At 45.8% G+C, this 20,009-nt stretch overlaps 1 protein-coding gene across 3 annotated transcripts in view; it reads right to left on the bottom strand.

The window, feature by feature from the left end:
* Positions 1-9,285, bottom strand: part of ACSL1 (acyl-CoA synthetase long chain family member 1) — a 67,003-nt gene extending 57,718 nt beyond the window's left edge. For all 3 annotated transcript variants that reach the window (XM_053584552.1, XM_053584562.1, XM_053584605.1), the window contains exon 1: positions 9,119-9,285. The gene's annotated coding sequence lies outside the window, so the exon portion shown is untranslated. The remainder of the gene's footprint in view (positions 1-9,118) is intronic.
* Between the last annotated feature and the right edge of the window lie 10,724 nt (positions 9,286-20,009).

Here is a 20,009-nt window from a genome sequence, read left to right as displayed (position 1 = left end):
ACAGCTATCAAGTATCAGTGACCTCGCTATGAAGAGAATACAGGTTGGGTAGACTTACTTACACCTCTTAAAATAGATCATGGTGTCAGAGTGACTGATAAGCCAGAAAGGTGGCTTAATTAAAGCCGAACGCAAAGACCTCTACCCAGGCAGGGAAGGCCAGCCTCTCACAGGAGAAATCCACTTCTGAGTTCAGTGTGTACAGAGTTCACCAGGTACCTGCTGCTACTTTTAAAAGCAGATATTTGTAAAATATCTACAAAATATTTGTAAGCACTGAGGTTGCTCAGGACTACATAGAGCCTGTACGGAACCTGGGATCCTGTTCTGACCTCTAAGTTGTGTCAGTTATGTGGAAGACGTCCATGGTGCAGGAGAAAACAACATGTGAAAGAGAAAAGGCTAACCAGGATTTAGCAGATTGTGAGGGGAGGGCGTAAAGACGTATTGGTGACAACTACGGGATACTAGACAAAATTACAGAAAAAGTTTAGGTAACTACAAGAAGAAGATGGGCCCTGGAGAAACTAAAATCAAAACAAATCTAAAAAGTTGTAGATTATAGAATTATGACCCAGTATTTAAAAGAGAGAAGAGAGAAAAGGAGACCATCCTGTTTAGCTGTCACTTGCTTGGGACGGGTGACACTAGTTTGTGTCTCCATTATCTATGTTTTGATCAACAGTTTGCTAATATTGTTTCGTTATATCCATTTTTAAAAATGATTTCAAAGTACATCTCAAACACCCTGCCATTCAGGTGACATTTCTAAGGCCCCAAGAGTTCTGTGATTCTACAGTTTTAGAAAGTCATTTGCAGGACTGTGAAACATACACGGCATCCTGCTAAATGCCCTAAAGAAGCCAACTTGAATATTGACTTCAAGCATCAAACTTAGCATAATATTTAATTGTCATGCAAGAACTAGGTGGTGGCTCATGCCTCTAATCCCAATGCTCTGGGAAATCGAAGCAGTAGGACTGCTTGATCCCAGGAGTTCAAGACCACTTGAGCAACAGTGAGACCTCATCACTACAGAAATTTTTTAAAAATTAGCCAGGTGTCCCGGTGGGCACCTGTAGTCTCAGCTATATGGGAGATTGAGACATGCATATTGTTTGAGGCTTAGGAGTTTGAAGTTGCTGTGAGCTATGATGACACCATTGCCCTCTAGCCTGGGTGACAAAGCAAGACCCTATATTGAAGGGGAAAAAAAAAAAAAGAAAGAAGTTCATATATACAGTTTGCAAGACCCACTACATGCCAAGCACAGCTCTAGCCTCAGGTGACACAAAAGTGAATAAAAAAGAAAATAAATAAGATACCTATCCTAAAGAGGATTCTACATTGTCAGTTTTAGGGACCAAAGGCAAAAACACACCCTAAATTTAATCTAACTCTTCTGAAATCACAGCCTAGTTTCAGAGAACACTTGGCTTCTATCCCCCTTCAACTGACACATTGAGTTCTTTTTTAAAAATGGTATTCAAAGGTTACTGGCCATCCTGGTGGAAGAAAAGGGTTCTCTAAACCTCTGATAATGCTTCCTATGCAGTAACAAATGCACCCCTAATATGTAGACATTTTTATTTATAAACTATATACATGTAGACTCTACAAATATTTTCTGAAGATTATAAACTGCAAATGAATTGAAAAGAAGGAAAAAATAATTATCTATAGATATTCTAATATTCCGTACCCTAATGAGAATATAGCCACCCCTATGCAGGGCACAGCTATCCCATCTTACAGATGACTCCTCAATCTCTTGAGCAGACCTACAGCTATCTGGTGACCTGCCTGGCTCAACCAGTTCCCGCCTATGGATAACGATACATTAAACTGCTAAGTAAAGCACCCTGAAAAGGTGACCCAGCTAGGAGACAGGTCTACCAAAGCCTACAAAAGGGGACTGTCACCAAGGAGGGGGACAAAAACATTCAGCATTACCCTGAATGCTGGGTGGAAAGCGGCATGCCAGAGTGGGCAGGACACTGCGGGTCCCTGCGGAGAGGTCGAGTGGACAGGGCTGGCTGTTCTGGAGGAAGGAGAGTCAAAGTGATGAACGACACAAGGTACAGGGCTGTCCCCTTCTGAGGAGATGTGTCCTGGGGACCCGCAGCTTCACCCTAAACCCCAAGGCCAAGGCTCTTCACCTTGCCTGAACTCCAGAGAGGTCCTGGCATCGGTGCAACTTATCCCTGAATCACATCAAGAGAGAAAAGCAGAAACTGGCACTTGCCTGCACAGTCCATCGTGAGTCTGGGCGGCTCGGGCATACCTTCTGGAACACAGTCTGTCTGCTGCAGGGCAGACTGCTTGATAGACAAGGTCCCACATTCTGGGGCACCTGGGGTCTTTTTTTTTTTTTTTCTGAGACAGAGTCTCACTATGTCACCCTCAGTAAGAGTGCCATGGCATCACAGCTCACAGCAACCTCAAACTCTTGGGCTTAAGCAATTCTCTTACCTCAGCCTCCCAAGTAGCTGGGACTACATACAGGTGCCTGCCACAATGCCTGGCTATTTTTTAGTTGTAGTTGTCATTGTTGTTTGGCAGCTGAGCTATGGGCACCAAGCCAAGTCTTTTTTTTTTTTTTTTTTCAAATTTCAGGTTAATATGAGGGCACACAGATTAGGTTACAATGTAGACACCTCAGAATCCTGCTTGAGGCACAATATAATTGCCCTACAGAAGGAACAAAGAGCTATTTGACCACTTACTAGTGGCACAGAAATAAGAGATGATTTAAAAGCAGGAATATCAGGTAAAGGAGGCTATAAAGACTACAGTACAGTTATGTAAGATTATCTGGGACTTGACACTAATCTCCTTCCCTCCCACATCCTGCAAAGCTCACAGCCACCTGCTTCTCGTAACTGAAACTACACTGAAAGAAATACCTGTGACATGCTCCCTCCCACACTCAGGGTTCACCCCAAGGAAAGCCTAGAGATTTTCAGTGCCTTGATCATAGCTGTGAGATCTAAACCTTGCACAGTGCCAGGGCAGACAAACCGGGAATATTACCATGTCTGTTCTTGTTGTGCACCCCTACCCCAGGCCACCTGACCATCTGGACATCTCCTGGTCTCAGTAATCGGATAATCTCATGTACTTATAGCTGTAAGGCCCTTTGTTACGTGCTGCCAAAAATACAGAAATGACAATGACTAGGTCTCCTACGTGCCCAAGCCCAGAAGGTAGCTGCAGTGTTCACCCGAGAAAGCAAGATGCACACATGTGAAAAGGCAGGTGCACAACAGAGGCAAGGACACCAGTCAAAATATTTAATAAGCAGCATGGCCAGGCACCGACCATCAGAAAAGATAAAGACTGAGTGACAGGGCTCAGAAGATGCCCTGCCGGGCCGGCATTAACCCTTTCTGATTTAGGGGGAGGGCACTTGGGGTAGCAGCTTTGCTAACCAGTAGGGGAATATTTCATTTTAACCACCACCATGGCTGGGGTGCATGCAGCTGATTGACAGTGAGCTGGGGTTCCTGTGAATGATGTGGAGTCTGAGGAAAGGGATAGTGGCTCTAGGACTCTCTGAGGAGCAGAGCTCTCTGGGGCAAGAAGCAGCATTCCCGACAGGCATGCAGAGGTGAGCATGCAGGAGCTAGGAGGCCTTCCTAGACAGAGAAGGTCAGCAGGAAGATGAGAGCACTCATGTAAGTGGTAAGAGACCCATGACTCCTGTGCCACTGCAGTGTGCTTTCCAGAAGCCTCCATGTCTGGTAGTTTGGAGGGAAGGCAAAGGACACAGAAGGTTAGAACCAAGCTGTAGAAACCCACAGCAGGCATTAGCTATCTAAACAGGAGGTGACAGATGCTGGCTCAAGGTGGTAACACTGAGAATGTAAGGAAGATATGGGTGAGACGGGGACATACTGGACAGAGAATAGGTCATAAAAGCAGAACCTGTTGACTGAGTGGATTTCAGGGCAAAAATCAAGGATAATACTGAGGTCCAACCATTTCCTAACCAGGAACAAACTCTACTGTGTGTGCATGGCCAGAGGGGAAGGTGGGTTGTACAACCTCGGTGAAGTCACCTCCTCTCTCTGTACTGTCACTGCATGGGTAAAATGAGCAGGTTCACTTCAGTGTTTCTGGAAGCCCAGAGCTGTGGGCCTCAGAGGTGAAACAAGGCATATGAGGCCGGAGCCCTACTCCTTTGAGCCACAGGCGCTGTCCTGCCTAGCTATTTTTTTTTTGGTTGCAGCCGTCATTGTTGTTTGGCGAGCCCGGGCTGGATTCCAACCTGCCAGCTCAGGTGTATGTGGCTGGCACCTTGGCCGCCTGAGCCACAGGCACCGAGCCTGTTCCTCTATCTTTTATATAAGATGGACGGTAGCAGCACCCACCTTTCAGGGTTGTTGGGGGATTAATGAGTTAAGACACAGGAAGCACCAGAACAGTGACCACCTGGCCATTCCAGGCTAGGCCACCACAGGCCTGCTTCCTGGTCAATACTTGAGTATTGGGAGGCACCAGCTTCTGTAGTACCTTCCTCTGACACTGCTTAATGAAGGGAGAAATAACATGTATTTCAGTATTATGTGGCTATTTCCAAAACAATCCTGAGAAAATGCCAATCTTTACAGCAGTCAAAACTGTGCTAATAGATAGAGCACACATTTACCAGAAGTCCCTCCCAAAACAAGGAAATGTCTTAAAAAGCAAGTCACATTTCCCCCTTTGGTGCCCTCCTTTCTTTCAATGTATCTTTTCAAACCATAAATCCCCTATTTTGACAGCTTGACTAGAATCCACAAACACAAGAATTCATTAAAATCCAATCCTTAATAAAAATAATTTTCAAGTCATTGTCAATTTCAAGAGATTAAAAGCTAAACATGCTCTAATTTAACAACTAAAAAAGATATAGTGAAGTAGATTAACACAGCTTGATAAACTTCTGAAATAAACAGGTGTACCTAAATATTTATCCAGCAACAGGGAGAAGTAACTAAAGGGCAGTGTAGCCCGTTCGCACATAATACAGTCATCTTCAAAACTCTTTTTTTGAAGAAAATGTTAACTTTTCACACACTCTAAAAAGTTCACACTCTAACTTTGGCAACCAAAGTTAAATTGTCAAATTGCTATCTTCAATGTACAATGTATGCTTAAATTTCTTTTTAATTTATTTAGAAAGAAAACACTAGAACAGTGGTTCTCAACCTGTGGGTCACAACCTCTTTGGGGGTCAAATGACCCCTTCACAGGAGTCGCCTAAGACTATCCTGCATATCAGATATTTACATTATGATTCATAACAGTAGCAAAATTACAGTTATGAAGTAGCAATGAAAATAATTTTATGGTTTTATGGGGGTCACCACAACATGAGGAACTGTACTAAAGGGTAGCGGCATTAGGAAGGTTGAGAACCACTGCACTAGAAGGAAATATTGTGAAATGTTATCAGTATTTAATCTCTGGAAATTATTATTTTTATATTTCTAACATTTTCTACAATAAGCATATATTACTTTTATAATATAAAAAATATATAGCTTTTCTGGGGCAAATGGTTTTGATATAGTTAGTAGACAGCTTTCAAATTTTGTTTAAAACTTAAATTAATGGGGCGGCGCCTGTGGCTCAAAGGAGTGGGGCACTAGCCCATATGCCAGAGGTGGCGGGTTCAAATCGAGCCCCGGCCAAAACTGCAAAAAAAAAAAAAAAACTTAAATTAATGAAGAGAAGTAGCCCAGGTATCCAGTGGAGGCATCGGGTTTGAAGTTTTATGACACTCACCTCCAGATGAATGTACCTTTTGGAGGCAGGAAGCACAGAGGAGCAGGGCCCCCACTTATCTCCACTTGAGTTTCTGTCCAAAAGGGATTACCTCCAAGCCAGCCAAACTTCAAGGAGGGCTCCACCGTATCTCACCCTCTCCCCTTGATTCCTCAAAGGTTTTAACTGAACAGATACCTGTGTTGTTTCCAACACAGTCAAGAACTTGAAAGCGACAGATGTAGAATGTGGAAAAATGAACATAACTTGGATTATGTGATAGTTTCCTCTTGTCACTATTACGTATCACCCCAACCTTACACAAACTAAAATTTCTTAAGAGTTGTCATTCAGCATTTTACATAAAAACAATGAATTCAGAGGTAGGGCGGCAAACACTGCCTCTAGTTTCCAGTCCAGCAAACCACTCCAGGGCATGTGCTTCTTTAGAAGTTCTCAAGGCCGCAGTGGCTCACGCAGGTAATCCTAGCCCTCTGGGAAGCCAAGGCGGGTGGATTGCCTGAGCTCCTAGGTTCGAGTATAGCCTGAGAAAGAGAGAGATCCCATTTCTAAAAATAGCCAGGCATTGTGAAAGGCACCTATAGGCAAAAGAGGCTAGAGGCAAGAGAATCACTTGAGCCCAAGAGTTTGAGGTTGCTGTGAGCTATGACGCCACAGAACTTCACCAAGAGTGACAAAGTGAGACTCTGTCTCAAAAAAAAAGTTCTCAGGAGCCCCTTGATATATCAACACATACCACTGGGCAGCTTCAGATGGGCTGTGTTCACTGAGAATTCCTCTCTGGGCATGTGTGTCACAGACACTTTATGACTTGCATGTGTTTGTCTGCTACCAACCTAGCCCAACGACCTTCAATAAAAACTCTGGCACATTAATCTGCCTCCTGACCGACTACTGCCTGTCAGAGAGTAGGGCTTAGAAAGGCTTTAGGACACTAACAGCTCTGAGCTGCTTTAAAGGAAATTCTTTTCTATTCTGTTGCAGGGGAACCTTGTGCATTACATCATCCAAACCAGGCTGTCCATAAAACATTGTTTATGGGTTCTAACTTAAGCAGAGTTTGGTTATAAGAGACAATAAATGCAAAGGAATAACAGGCATCTGTTGTAAACAGTTAACTTGCACAATAAATACAACTGACCTTAAAAACTAAACATTTTCCTAAGGTTATTGAGTATAAACACCTAGAAATTACTACCTTGTTTCCCCGAAAATAAGACAGTGTCTTATTTTAAGGTGTGCTCCCAAAGATGCGCTAGGTCTTATTTTCAGGGGACGTTTTATCTTTCCTGTAAGTAGGTCTTATTTTCAGAGGATGTCTTATTTTCGGGGAAACAGGGTAGTATTCCTATAGGCTTGTTCTTTTCAGAGAAGTAAAACAAGAATGCAGAGAGGAGGCAAAATACCCAGTTACAATGACAAGACAACCGAATGTTTTCTCAAGGCTCTCCCCAAACATACAATCGATTTCCACAAAGCAGCTACATCCAAAGTAAAGAAGTGGCAAGACCTACGTACTAAGCATGACACGGCAGCAGGTGGGTGCACGTTGACTTATCCTAAACCTCACTACTCACAAGTAGAGATAGCTATGAAAACTCTACCCAGATCATATAGATAATTGTCCCTGCTTTCCTTTGTCATCTATATCTACTTAAGTGTCAAAAATTTAAAAGCTCAGATTTCTTTTTAGTCAGGCTCCCTGGGATAATAATAGAAAATATTGCCAAAATAGGAACAGAGACAGGAAGGAGAGATGTCAAAATCCTTATAACTGCTTGGGGAAGGGTAACTGCTTGTATAAGAAGTCATTCTATATTTACAGTAAATTCAGGAGACAGCAGCCTTTAACATGTCTTATTACTTTAAAGGGGAAGCAGGGTACAAGGTGTATAGCTGTTAATGATATTCTTTTTCTAGGTACAGAATTTTAGCTCCTTTAAAGATTTTAGTCGAGGTGGCGCCTGTGGCTCAAGGAGTAGGGCGCCGGTCCCATATGCCGGAGGTGGTGGGTTCAAACCCAGCCCCGGCCAAAAAAAAAAAAAAAGATTTTAGTCGAATGCAGTCTTTTCATAAATAAGAAGTATAAGAAAGACTGTCTCCCAAGACCTGGCCCTGTTTCTATATCCCTGTCTGGCTCCAAACTCATGGTGAACAACTGTCCTTAAAAGCCCCACCTCCTCAAGCCTGCCCAGCACAGACCTTCAATTCAAACTTTTAAGTTTCAGCCAATTTAACCTGCCATGTCCACCTGGTCTAAAAAAAAAAAAAAAAAAAAAGGGGGTGGCCCCTGTGGCTCAAGGAGTAGGGCGCCAGTCCCATATGCCAGAGGTGGTGGGTTCAAACCCAGCCCCGGCCAAAAACCAAAAAAAAAAAAAAAAGAAAGAAACTCAGAATTAAACAGAAGTTTTTGGTTGATTTTTTTTTTTTTTTGCTTGCGTTAAGCCAATATTTGTTTTCTTTGGGAAAATCACAGGTTAAATGGTGAAATATGTGTCGGAAACTGCGAGATTTCACCAGTTTCTCTCCAAGATCAATAAATAAAAGGAAGAGTGGCGCTAGTGGTGGTACCTTAGATCCACCTGCACCCCGGGAAGCTTAGAAGTCCTAACCAGGGCACTAGAGCACACTTCGATAATGTCATTCTTTTAAGCTCCATAACCTTGAAATTGGGCGGGGTGGGGAGGGGTCTGCAAGCCTCGGGATACACGCTGTAAGAGGGGGTCTGTCTCTAAGATTCCAGCCCACGTGTTTGCCCGAGTCGCCGCCGCCACTCTCCGCCTGCGCCGCAAGGTGACAGACATCATCTCGGCTTCCCAATTTCAAAAAACGCCAGTGCCGCTCAATCAATGACACCTTCCTCCCGGGCCGTGTGCGGGGGCTGTGGCGCTCCTCCCGCGACCCCGGGAGAAGGTCCCCGCACTGCAGCCGGCTTCAGGGCCGCCTCGGACCCTCCTGACCGCGCGACCCAGCGCTCCCTGCGCCGCCCGGGACCGGCCGTCTGCACCCGAACCTCGGTTCGTCCAGGCCGGTCCCCGCCGCCACACAAACAAGGAGCCGACCCCGCCGCGCACCAGCCCGGCGCCCGCGCCGCCCGCATCCCGGCTCCGCCACAGGAAGCCGCGCCGGGGCCTGGAGGCTTCCAGCTGCCGGGGGAAGCCGGGCCGCACATCCGAGGCCGGAAAAGCGGCAGGTCTCCGGGAGCCAGGGGCGGTTCTGGTCCCTTCGCCGCCGCCGCGGCCGCCTTCGGGGCTCGGCCCTGAGGGGTCACCTGAGCCCCGCGCCTCAACGGAGCCCAGGACGCTGCAGCAGGGACAGGCGCGAATCCGCACGTCAGGTGACTCACCTTTTCAGCAGGCCCGGCCGCTCCGCCGCCGGCTGCCACTGTAGCCCACTCAGTGCCCGGTGCCGGCTCTGGGTGCTATTTAAGGAGCCGCCGCCGCTGCCTGCTGGATGCGCCCCCACCGCAGCCGCCGCGGCCCAGCCAAGTCTCTGCTAGTGCGCTCGCCGTGCCGCCCCGCCCCGCCAGCAGGACCCGCCCCCGCCCGCAGGCTCCGCCCCATCACCGCGGCTCCGCCCGCCGTCGGCCCCGCCCCGTCGTGCGCCCTCCCGCCCTCGGGCCCAGGCGGGCGCGTGGCCGGCGGGTGGCTGGCTGCCGGCGGAGGGGGCGAGCGAGCTGCCCTGGGATGTCGCAAGGAACAAGAGGAGGAACAAAGAGCAAATTGTGGTACCTCAAACTCACAACCTGGCGATCGCGGAGGTCTCCAGCGCCTCGGGGGACCGCAGCCCCTTCCGCGGGCTCTGCGCTCTCGCGTCGCCGGCTGCGCGCGACATTCGTGGGGCACCCCCTGACGGGCCTTGGTGGCCACAGTTTTCCTTTTCGTTTTCCTTTGGCACTGGCGTACGCGACAGCTTTCAACCCGATTTCGCCACTGCCCCCACGCGCGGTTTCGCCACAGTTCCTGGCCGGAAAGGCTCTTCCACGAGCTGGACATGAAGCAACCCGGGCAGATCAGGCCGGCACAGGTGGAGCAGAGAGTGGACCGGACATTGCCCACAGGCAGTAGCCAACTGCTGGGCCCTGGCTAAGAAGGGGCTTTCAGGGGCCAATGCAGTTGTCTTCGGGGTCACATCCAGATGCTACGCTTGTCTGTCAGGGTCCTCAGGTTCTAAAAACACCTATCCAACCCAGTTACAGTGGTGTTTGCACCCAGCACTGTCTGGAGGGATGTTACCTTAGTAGGACTTTGAATTGAGAGGATGAGATTGACTATAGTAATAAACGCCTTTGGTGATCACAAATACCGTTTACTGAGAGCTTGACACGGGAAACTGTTGTAAACTCTTTGCTCTCATTTTATTTAATCTGCATGGTGAGATAGGTGCTATCATTATTCCCTTTTTACAGAAAACGGAGGCACGTAGGTTAAATGCTAGTGAGGGAATTCAGCTGTCCCCAGAGCACACATGTAAGAACCATGGACTACACACGTGTTCCCTGGAGGCCTCAAGCCTACTCAAGTTGACTCCTGCAAACAGTATCTTCAGGACTTAAGTTGGATGTCTCTCATTTTTCCAGAGCACCCAAAGGTGGCAGCAGTATTTGCTTCCTCCCATGGTGTGCAGGACACAGTGGGACAGCTCACTTCTTCTAGACTCTCTTCTGGGTCTGGTATCTTCCAGACTGAGACCCTCCCATTTCAAAGAAAATAATGATCTCTGTGTTTATGTTTATGGTTTCCTCTTGGCTGATCCCTTGTTTTCTCTGTCCAGGTCTCTCACCCCACCCATGATGTCCTCATCTTAGCCTCTCCTTTTTTTTCCTGCTTCTCTAATCACTCCCTCAGTGCCAGAGCACCCTCAGGAACTCCCCAAATTCTGTGGCTGCCATAAAGTGCTACAAAGGAGGCTGCTTCAACAACAGAAAAGTGCTGTCTCACAGTTCTAGAGACCAGGAGTATGCAATCAAGGCATCTGTTAGGGAAGGACATTCCCCAGACCTCTCTCTGGCTTGCTGATGGCTGTCTTCTCCCTATTTCTCTTCACATTATCTTCCCTTTCTAGTGGGTGTGTCCAAATTACTCCTTTTTATAAGGACACTATATTTATAAGGATGCATACTTCTACAGGCCCTACCCTAACGACCTCATTTTCAGATGGGTCTTCTGTAAAAATCTTATATCCAAGTAAGGTCATAAATGAGGTCTTACAATTAAGTTTGAGAACTTGTCACTGACAGAACTGATGAAAACATTGCAAAAATTCAACAAATTGAGTGTCAAAATCATTGGCTGACTGTGAGAAGCATAGCAGACCAAGTAAACATAGAGAAACAGGAAAATCTTAATTGAAAATCTTGTCATCGTAACACTTAAGGACCATAAAAATTTTAAATTGGAGAAGCATGAAAGGACATATTGCAGAAATTTAAAAATGAAAAGCTAAAGCAAACGGCAATTCTTTCAATCAGCAAGCAACTTACAAAGTAGCTTATATACTCAGGAAAAAAAGGAAAGCCATTCAGTAATGTAGAAATTGTAAAAGAATGCATTGTTGAGGTTGTAGGATACTTAGATCCTGATAATGTTTCAAAGTACAAACAACTGCCTCTTTCAAGGAGAACCCTAACTGGTCAGCAACATGAATTAACCTTCAACTTAATAGAGCAACTTCATACTATACTTCATGTATATATATGCAAATATATATTATTTAATCACTTTATATGAATCAACTGATTCAGCACAGGTTATATACTTCATTCAGGTCATAACAGATTTTCTTTGCTATGAAGAGTTACTCGCTTTGGGTACTCTTGGATATAGAAAATGGGGACTAGATATTTTCAGCAACTTTCAAGATAAATGTCCTGAAGTTGTACTTAATTTAGTAAATTTAGTGAGTGTGTGTACAGATGGTGCACCTTCCATGACAGGAAAACATGAGGGGTTTATTGCACAGTTAAAGAAAGCATTAACAGATCAACATGATCTCATTTCTTTTCATTGTATCTTATATCAGCAAAATCTCTGTGCTAAAGCTACTATTTTAAGTGACTTATAACTTGCAACAAGTTATAAGTATTGTTAACTATATTCCTGCAAATGTAACACGGCATCTTCCGTTTCATAACATGCTAAAGTTGAAGGATGAGGTATTCAGAGTGGATTTGCCTTATCATTCTGAAGTGCACTATCACAGGAACAGGTGCTAGCCAAAATTTTATGTCAGTGAGAAAATATAGTTAAATTTTAAGAAGAACAGAATCAGTAATGTGAATTATTGAAAAGATTTCTATAGGACTATAGCATTTCTATGTGATACCATGTCAAATCAAAAGGATTTGAATGTTCCTTTGCAAGGTAAAACTAAGTCGAGGTAGGATATGTAGAAAAAAGTCCAAGCATTTAAAAAAAAAAGTTGTCTTTTTCAAAACACTTCAAAAGGAAATTTCAGATGAATATTTGCTCCAGTTAGCAAGGGTCACTGGTGAGCAGGATGATATAGTCCAATCATTTGAAGAACATGCATCTGTTACAGACCTATTAATTGGAAGATACAATGAAAGTTTCACTGACTTTGAGAATCAAGACATCACATTCAAATTAGCGTTTCAGCCTCACCTAGTTGATATCACCAAGGCACCTAAAGAACTACAGACAGAATTGATTGAGTTCTCAGTAGATGACATTTTGAAGTCATTGTTTTGGCCAGGCACGGTGGCACACGTCTGTAATCCTAATACTCTGGGAGGCCCACATGGGTGGATTGCTTGAGTTCAGGAGTTCAAGACCAGCCTGAACAAGAGCGAGACCCCCCCAACTTTAAAAATAGCCAGGCATTGTGGTGAGTTACTGTAGTCCTAGGTACTTGGGAGGCTGAAGCAGGAGGATGGCTTGAGCCCAGGAGTCGAGGTTGCTATGAGTTATGACACCACAGCACTCTACCAGGGCAAGAAAGTGAGTCTCTGTCTCAAAAAAACTAATTAATTAGGCGGTGCCCATAGCTCAGTGTGTAGGGAGCTGGCCACATACACTGAGGCTGGTGGGTTCGAACCTGGCCCAGGACAGCTAAAACAACAATGACAACTGCAACAACAACAACGGCAAAAAATAAAATAAAATAAATAGCTAGGCCTTGTGGTGGGCACCTATAGTCCCAGCTACTTGGGAGGCTATGGCAAGAGAATCACTTAAGGCCAAGAGTTGGACGTTGCTGTGAGCTGTGACACCATGGCAGTCTACCCAGGGCAACAGCTTGAGACTTTGTCTCAAAAAAAAAAAAATTAATTAATCAATTTAATTAAATTAAAAAATAATAAAGTCATTGTTTAATGCTAAGAAAGATCCAATTGAAATATAGAAAAATGCAATAGGATACCCTTTGGCAACATGCTCCAAAAGTGCTTTCTTGCTTTTCAACCACTTATTTCTGCAAATCTATATACTCCTACCTAACCCAAATCAAGATGCCCTTAAAGTCACAAGTGACCGATACCCATCTAGAGGATCAACTGAAACTTCAGCCCTCCGTGCTGCAACTAAATATTCAAATGCTTTCCAACAAAAAGCAGACACAACAAAGTCATTAAAAGTTAGTTGAGGGCGGCGCCTGTGGCTCAGTCAGTAAGGTGCCAGCTCCATATACCGAGGGTGGCGGGTTCAAACCCGGCCCCGGCCAAACTGCAACCAAAAAATAGCTGGGCGTTGTGGCGGGCGCCTATAGTCCCAGCTACTCGGGAGGCTGAGGCAAGAGAATCGCTTAAGCCCAGGAGTTGGAGGTTGCTGTGAGCTGTGTGAGGCCACGGCACTCTACCGAGGGCCATAAAGTGAGACTCTGTCTCTACAAAAAAAAAAAAAAAAAAAGTTAGTTGAATTTAACATTAACAAATAGGTATATTTTTTAAATTATTAAGTGCATAGTAGTTAGATTTTCACAAAATAATGCACATCTCTCAGTATATCTCATTGACGTTTCTTGAATGTGACCTTATTTGATTACAGCTGAATTAATGCAGCCTTCCAACATGAAAAGAGGTTTCCTACCCCGGGCCTATCCATTGTTCAATTTTCCTTATTTTTTTACCTAACATCCTTTTTCTGTTCCAGGATCCCAACCCATGACATTTAGTTATCATGTCTCCTTAGGCTGCTCTTGGCTGTGACATTTTTTTCATGTTACACTTGTTTTTTTAGGACCTTGACAATTTTGAGGAATATTAGTCAGGTGTTTTATAAAATATCCCTCTATTGGGATCTGTCTGATGTTTTTCTCATGATTAAACTGGCACGTAATGGGTTTTGGAGAGGAAGGCCACATATAACGTTTGTATAATATGATGTACAAAAATAATAGAAAGAAAATTCGATCTTTCCTCAACTGGTTTTGATCAGATGATGATGAAAACCAAATCCATTCTTTTCTATTTTATTATTTTAAAAGTGTTTTTTGGCCAGGCATTATGGCTCATGCCTGTAATCCCAGCACTCTGGGAGGCAGAGGTGGGTGGATTGCTTAAGCTCAGGAGTTCGAGACCAGCCTGAGGAAGAGCAAGACCCCAACTCTACTAAAAAGAGAAAAATTAGCTAGGCACAGTGGTGCATGCCTTAGTCCCAGCTACTTAGGAGGCTGAGGCAAGAGGATTGCTTAAGCCCAGGAGTTTGAGGTTACTGTGAGCTATGATGATGCCACGGCACTCTACCCAGGGCTACAGAGTGAGACTCTGTCTCAAAAAAAAAAGAAAAAGAAAAAGAAAAAAATGTTTTTAAATAGTCGTAAACTAGAGAGAGTTGTTTTTCATTTTAAGTAAGTGCTGACTGGAAGAATTCATGGTGGTATAGCTTCTAACTATGCCCATCTCACTCTCTCATCTCACTTCCAGGTGCCCTAGGACAGTTGATAGTGAGATATGACCTTTGGCCTTGAGCCTTCCACCAGGACTCCAGGTGAGTCCACAGAGGGTGGAGAAATAGCCCTGAAGACATTCCTGTGTGTTGGGGGAGGTGGGAGGCTAGAGATATCCATGCAAGTCACTGCAAATTCCATGATATCTTCCCCCAAACCCAAAGAAATGCATGTCCAGCTCCATTCACCCTTAGCTGGTTTCCAAAAATGACCACAACCGCTTCAGCACTACCAGGGAGGGAAGGGTGACTACCAGGCAATACAGAGTGACAGCCCTCTCAACTGATTGCAGCTGCATTGTCTTACGTTGGCCAATGGCACAGAGACACGTAACTGGGTGAACTCATTGACAGAGCCCCTCCTCAGGTCTCACAAGGAGCTTCTAGAGGTGAGCAGCCCTGAAAATGCAGCTATATTGCGTTCACAGTAAATCTACTCGGCCACCCTTTTGGCACCATTCTTGTGCTACTGTTTGGGTTTGCTGGTACAACTCTCTTGGGATCCCAACAGTAGGAAAAGGGGGCATTTCCACCAGACTGACACTGTTCTGTAATGACTGATCACATAGACTTCAGTGGCCCTAATGAAGCCACGGCCTTCCCTTCTCCACACCTATTTTATATCCACTAGCTCCATCAGCTTTATGGGAGAGGGCAGTCCACATGTCCTTAGGAACTTCCTTGGGTTTTCCCCTCCTGCTTCTGGGTCAGAGGCCCCCAGGCCCCCTAGATTCACTGTCCATGCCACCTCCTCCCACTGCAATTCTGCACCAACGCACAGCTGACTAGGTCAGGGTTTCCAGTCCCCACCCAGCACCACCTCAGCACTCTACATTCTGTTTCTTGAAGTGATAATGATGGTTTTCTTTACTCAACATGAAAAAGAAAGTATCTTTCCAACTCAACTGGCTCTTTAGGCTCAACCAGTACTCACGCTCTTTATTTATAAGGGTTCTAAGGCAGCTGTCACAACCTGTCCCTGCTTTTCTCACCAACCAGGTGATCTGTCTTTCTCCTCACCAGCTGTTTGCAAGCTAAAACCCAAAGATCTGGGTTGGGTGCAGTGGCTCATGCCTGTAATTCCACTGTGGGAGGCCGAGGTAGGTGGATTACTTGAGCTCAGGAGTTGGAGACCAGCCTGAGCAAAAGTGAGACTCCCATCTCTACTGAAAATAGGAAAACTAGCCAGGAGTGGTGGTGGGTGCCTGTAGTCCCAGCTACTTAGGAGGCTGAGGCAGGAGGATCACTTGAGCCCAGGATTTTGAGGTTGATGTGAGCTATGATACCACAGAACTCTGTCCAGAGTGATAGAGTGAGACTCTGTCTCAAAAAAAAAAAAATAGTTTTCAGTAAAAGCTGCTTCAGTGCTGGAGTCTCCCAGATGACACTCATGGCATGTTTCTCCAGAACTGGGGGCTGACTGTTGGACAGCACTTCTCTGAGTGCCACCACCTAGACATGGAGGGCTCAGAGCATGTCTGATGGATGAAGGAACCCAAGAATGCCAGGCTGGCTGGGAGGAAAGCATGTGGGATTATGCATTTGACATTGGTTCCTTCTTCAAATGACAGATACAGACAACAACTGGTGCCTTTTCTGATGTCTTCCTATCAGGAAGAGTCAACACAAATGTTTCTTTCTTTAATAAGTATGCCTCATAGCTGGCTGTCTCCTCCCCAAAATAGACAATCTGAAAGTCAACAAAACAAGTCCAGAGGACAGTGGCTCTTAGGAACTCAGGAGTGGTACAGAAGGGCAGATGGTGGAGCGTCTTCAGGAACAGTGCTCACTGCTTGGGAACAACCACCTCCCCCTGAGCTTTGCAAGAAGGCCGGCCACCTGGACTGTTCCCTTCTGGACTTACTCCTGGAAGATTCCTGTGTCTCAGGCACACCCAGGCCAGCTCTAGTGCACCTGGACTTTCTATCTTTTGCCTTTTTAGATCATCTGCTCCTTCCCTAGAGAGTCTGAGCAATCTGTTCTCAGCTGGGCTCCTGAGCCTGCAGACGTGACTTGCAGGAGCATCACTAACAAAGGGTTTTATTAGGATGCTGGAGAGGGGCATACCACCAGCAGACCGCGGTGCAAGTCTGATTCAAATGAGGTGAAGGAAGGCTGAGTGCTTCCTTGGCTCCTGTGCAGTCTGATGAATCTCGAGCCAGGCAGACAGGGAGTGATGAGACACCGCCCCCATCACAGGAGTCCCAAGTCTCTCAGGAAGGGGGCTGCCCCAGAGCCCCTGCCATGCCCAGCTGTTCACAGCAAAGGCAGCATCTGGTGCCCTGGGCCATGTGCTCCCCCTGCTAGAGCCCTGCAAGGTGCTGTCTTGTGACTGCCATGCTGGACTGGGGCCAGGCTGTCTCATGAACAAGCTGTGTGGGCCCTGCTTGGCACATATATAGAGCAAGAGCCACATGACACTGTGGGATGTGCCCTGGAATTGCCATCAAAGAACTGGGTCAGCCCCTAATCCATCACTTACTAGTTCAGTGATCTTAGATGAGTTGTTAAATCTCTCTGTGTCTCTCTCTCGATCTCAAAGATCAAGAGATCAATGATGTATCTCACTGTTGTTGAAGAGTGATGTAAGCTCATTTGAGAAAGATTGCCTTATATGACGATGATACAAATGCCTGAGCAGTCACACAATTGGCAAAGCACAATTATTGACGACCAGACATAGGACATACCGAATTTTGCTATAGGGAGCATCAGTGGCAGCAACATGGATTTGTCAGTCTTTGTGGACATATTTATGATAGTGGACCCTGTTCCAGTGTTTGAAGTCTATAGGGTCTCAGACACTTAGTAATTATCAGTTGCCTTGACTATGTTCTGAGAAGATATTTATAAAAATAAAAGGATGTATAAAGGTTAGGAAAGAGGAGTATTTCAGAAAGGTTTATTTGTTTATTTATTTTTTTTAAGCAAAAGATGGCTGTTCTGCAGCTACTGGATAATTCACAGTTGTTGGCAATTTATGGTGAGTCAGCAGTGGCTTCTTACTGCTTCCTCCTGCTTTTTTTCCTTTTCTGTTCCTAAGATGAGAAAAACACTGGGCCAAGCTGTTTTAGTTTGCAGGCATCCTTTCATGTTTTGGGGTTTTTTTGTTTTTGTTTTTGAGACAAAATCTCACTCTGTCACCCTGGGTAGAGTGCTATGGCGTCATAGCTCACAGCAACCTCAGAGTCCTGGACTTAAGCGATCCTCCTGCCTCTGCCTCCACAGTAGCTGGGACTACAAGTGCCCACCACCACACCTGGCTAGTTTTTCTTTTCTTTTTTTTTTGCAGTTTTTTGCCAGGGCTGGGTTTGAACTTGCCACCTCCGGCATATGGGACCTGCGCCCTATCCTTTTGAGCCACAGGCACCGCCCACTTGGCTAGTTTTTCCATTTTTAGTAAGGATGAGGTCTCACTGTTGCTCAAGCTGGTCTTGGAACTCTTGAGCTCAAGGGATCCACCCACCTTGGCCTCCCAGAGTGCTGGGATTACAGGTGTGGGCCATTCTGCCTGACCCATCCTTTGGTTTTTACTCTAGGGAAACATTGAGATGTGAAGGCCATGGAACAGCCCCGGAGGGTCTGTGGGGCAAGACCACAGATGTAGGCAGGGCTCTGGGGCCTCATCTGGAGACCCAGACCCCAGGACAGATTCTTTCATCCTAGGATTTTACAGGATGAATCCTTCAGAATGTAGACAGTGACACTGGAAGAACAATGATGGGGACACTCCATGGGTTCATTTCTAAACAGCAGAAAGATTCAGAACTAGGCAGATTTTCTGATGGAAAAATTGGTACCCTATGTGATCTGGTGTTAAGGCTCTAATCACAGCCCTGGGGTTGTGGGTAAACAAAATGAGATGCTGGACTGGTAGCAACCAGGTAGCCAAGAGTGGTGGCTGAACCAGAGGCTAATGTTCAAGCCATTAATAGTTCTCTGGACTGTGAGGAGACACAGCACCCCACCTGGGGACACCACACCAAGGCTATACGCCTCCCTGCTCATCTCAGTGAAGGGTTCTCTTATTTTTGCCACCACCCAAGAGTTAAAAGACAGTGATTCCTCCTCCACAGCCAGCCCAAAGTCCTGGCTTTCCCGACTTCTTCTTTCTTCCTGGCCGGCCTACCTCTTCCCCCATACCCCACGGCGTCCAGCAGCCTCCAGACATAAGGACAAGGACATCTAATGAGACACCAACAGAGGGGGCCTGACCGAACCCAGGCTTCTGACAGTGTGGTCCACAGACTGCCCACATTGAAGTAGAAGAAAAAATCAGCAGCCCACCCAGACCTGCTTACTCAGAATGTCTTAGAGGCGAATCAATCATTTTCACCCCCTCATCTTCCCTGGCGACTCTTAAGCACACATAAGAGGGGTGTGGAAATGACTTCCAGGGCCGGGCATGGCGGCTCCTGCCTATAATCCCAGCCAACAGAGGCCAAGAGGGGAGGATCCCTTGACGAATGAGCCCAGCCTAAGCAAGAGTGAGACCTCGTCTCTATGAAAAGTAGAAAAACTAGAAAAACTAGCCGGCATGCTGGTGGGTGCCTATAGTCCCAATTCCTTGGGAGTCCGAGGCAGGAGGATCGCTTGAGCCCAAGAGTTTGGTTACTGTGAGCTATGACACCATGGCTCTACCCAGGGTGACAGAGTGAGACTTTGTCTTTAAATAAATAAACAAATTGATACTACGGTTGAACACATTTTACAAAGGAGAAAACTGAATCTCAGCAAGTTTAACTATGGTTCTCAGAGTCACACAGTTAGCATGGAACATGGTCTTGACTTCAGATCTTGTCTAACTCCAAAGTTTGTCATGCTACGTATGTGCTCACAAAGTCCACAGCAGTTCCCCATTACTTACCAGGTCCCACCCAGCATCTGCATTCAACATCCAGCATGTCCACATCCTGATTCCCTGATCTGCCTGGCCTACTGCCGTCTGCTCCCCAGAGCACTGCCTTTGTCACCGCCCCACCTTCCTGTGCACTGGGTGAAGCACAGACCTTGAATCCTGACCCTGCCATTTAGTCCTTCTCTAACACTGGGTTCTCTTATTTATAAAATACCCGTGTCATAATCCCAGTATCACTAAGAGCATCAGATGGGATGGACATGAAGGGCCTGGCATGATGCAAGACACGTAACAGGTGTGTAATAAATAGGACCCACTATGATTGTGACTAATATTTCTGCTTCTCAGTCTTTTTTTTTTTTTGTAGAGACAGTCTCACTTTGTTGCCCTCAGTAAAGTGCTGTGGCATCTCAGCTCACAGTAACCTCCAACTCCTGGGCTTAGGTGATTCTCTTGCCTCAGCATCCTGAGTAGCT

The sequence above is a fragment of the Nycticebus coucang genome, chromosome 1 (assembly GCF_027406575.1).
Source record: "Nycticebus coucang isolate mNycCou1 chromosome 1, mNycCou1.pri, whole genome shotgun sequence".
Classification (NCBI taxonomy): domain Eukaryota; kingdom Metazoa; phylum Chordata; class Mammalia; order Primates; family Lorisidae; genus Nycticebus; species Nycticebus coucang.
Note: the sequence above shows the minus strand (reverse complement) of the source record. Positions and strands in the feature narration are given on the sequence as shown.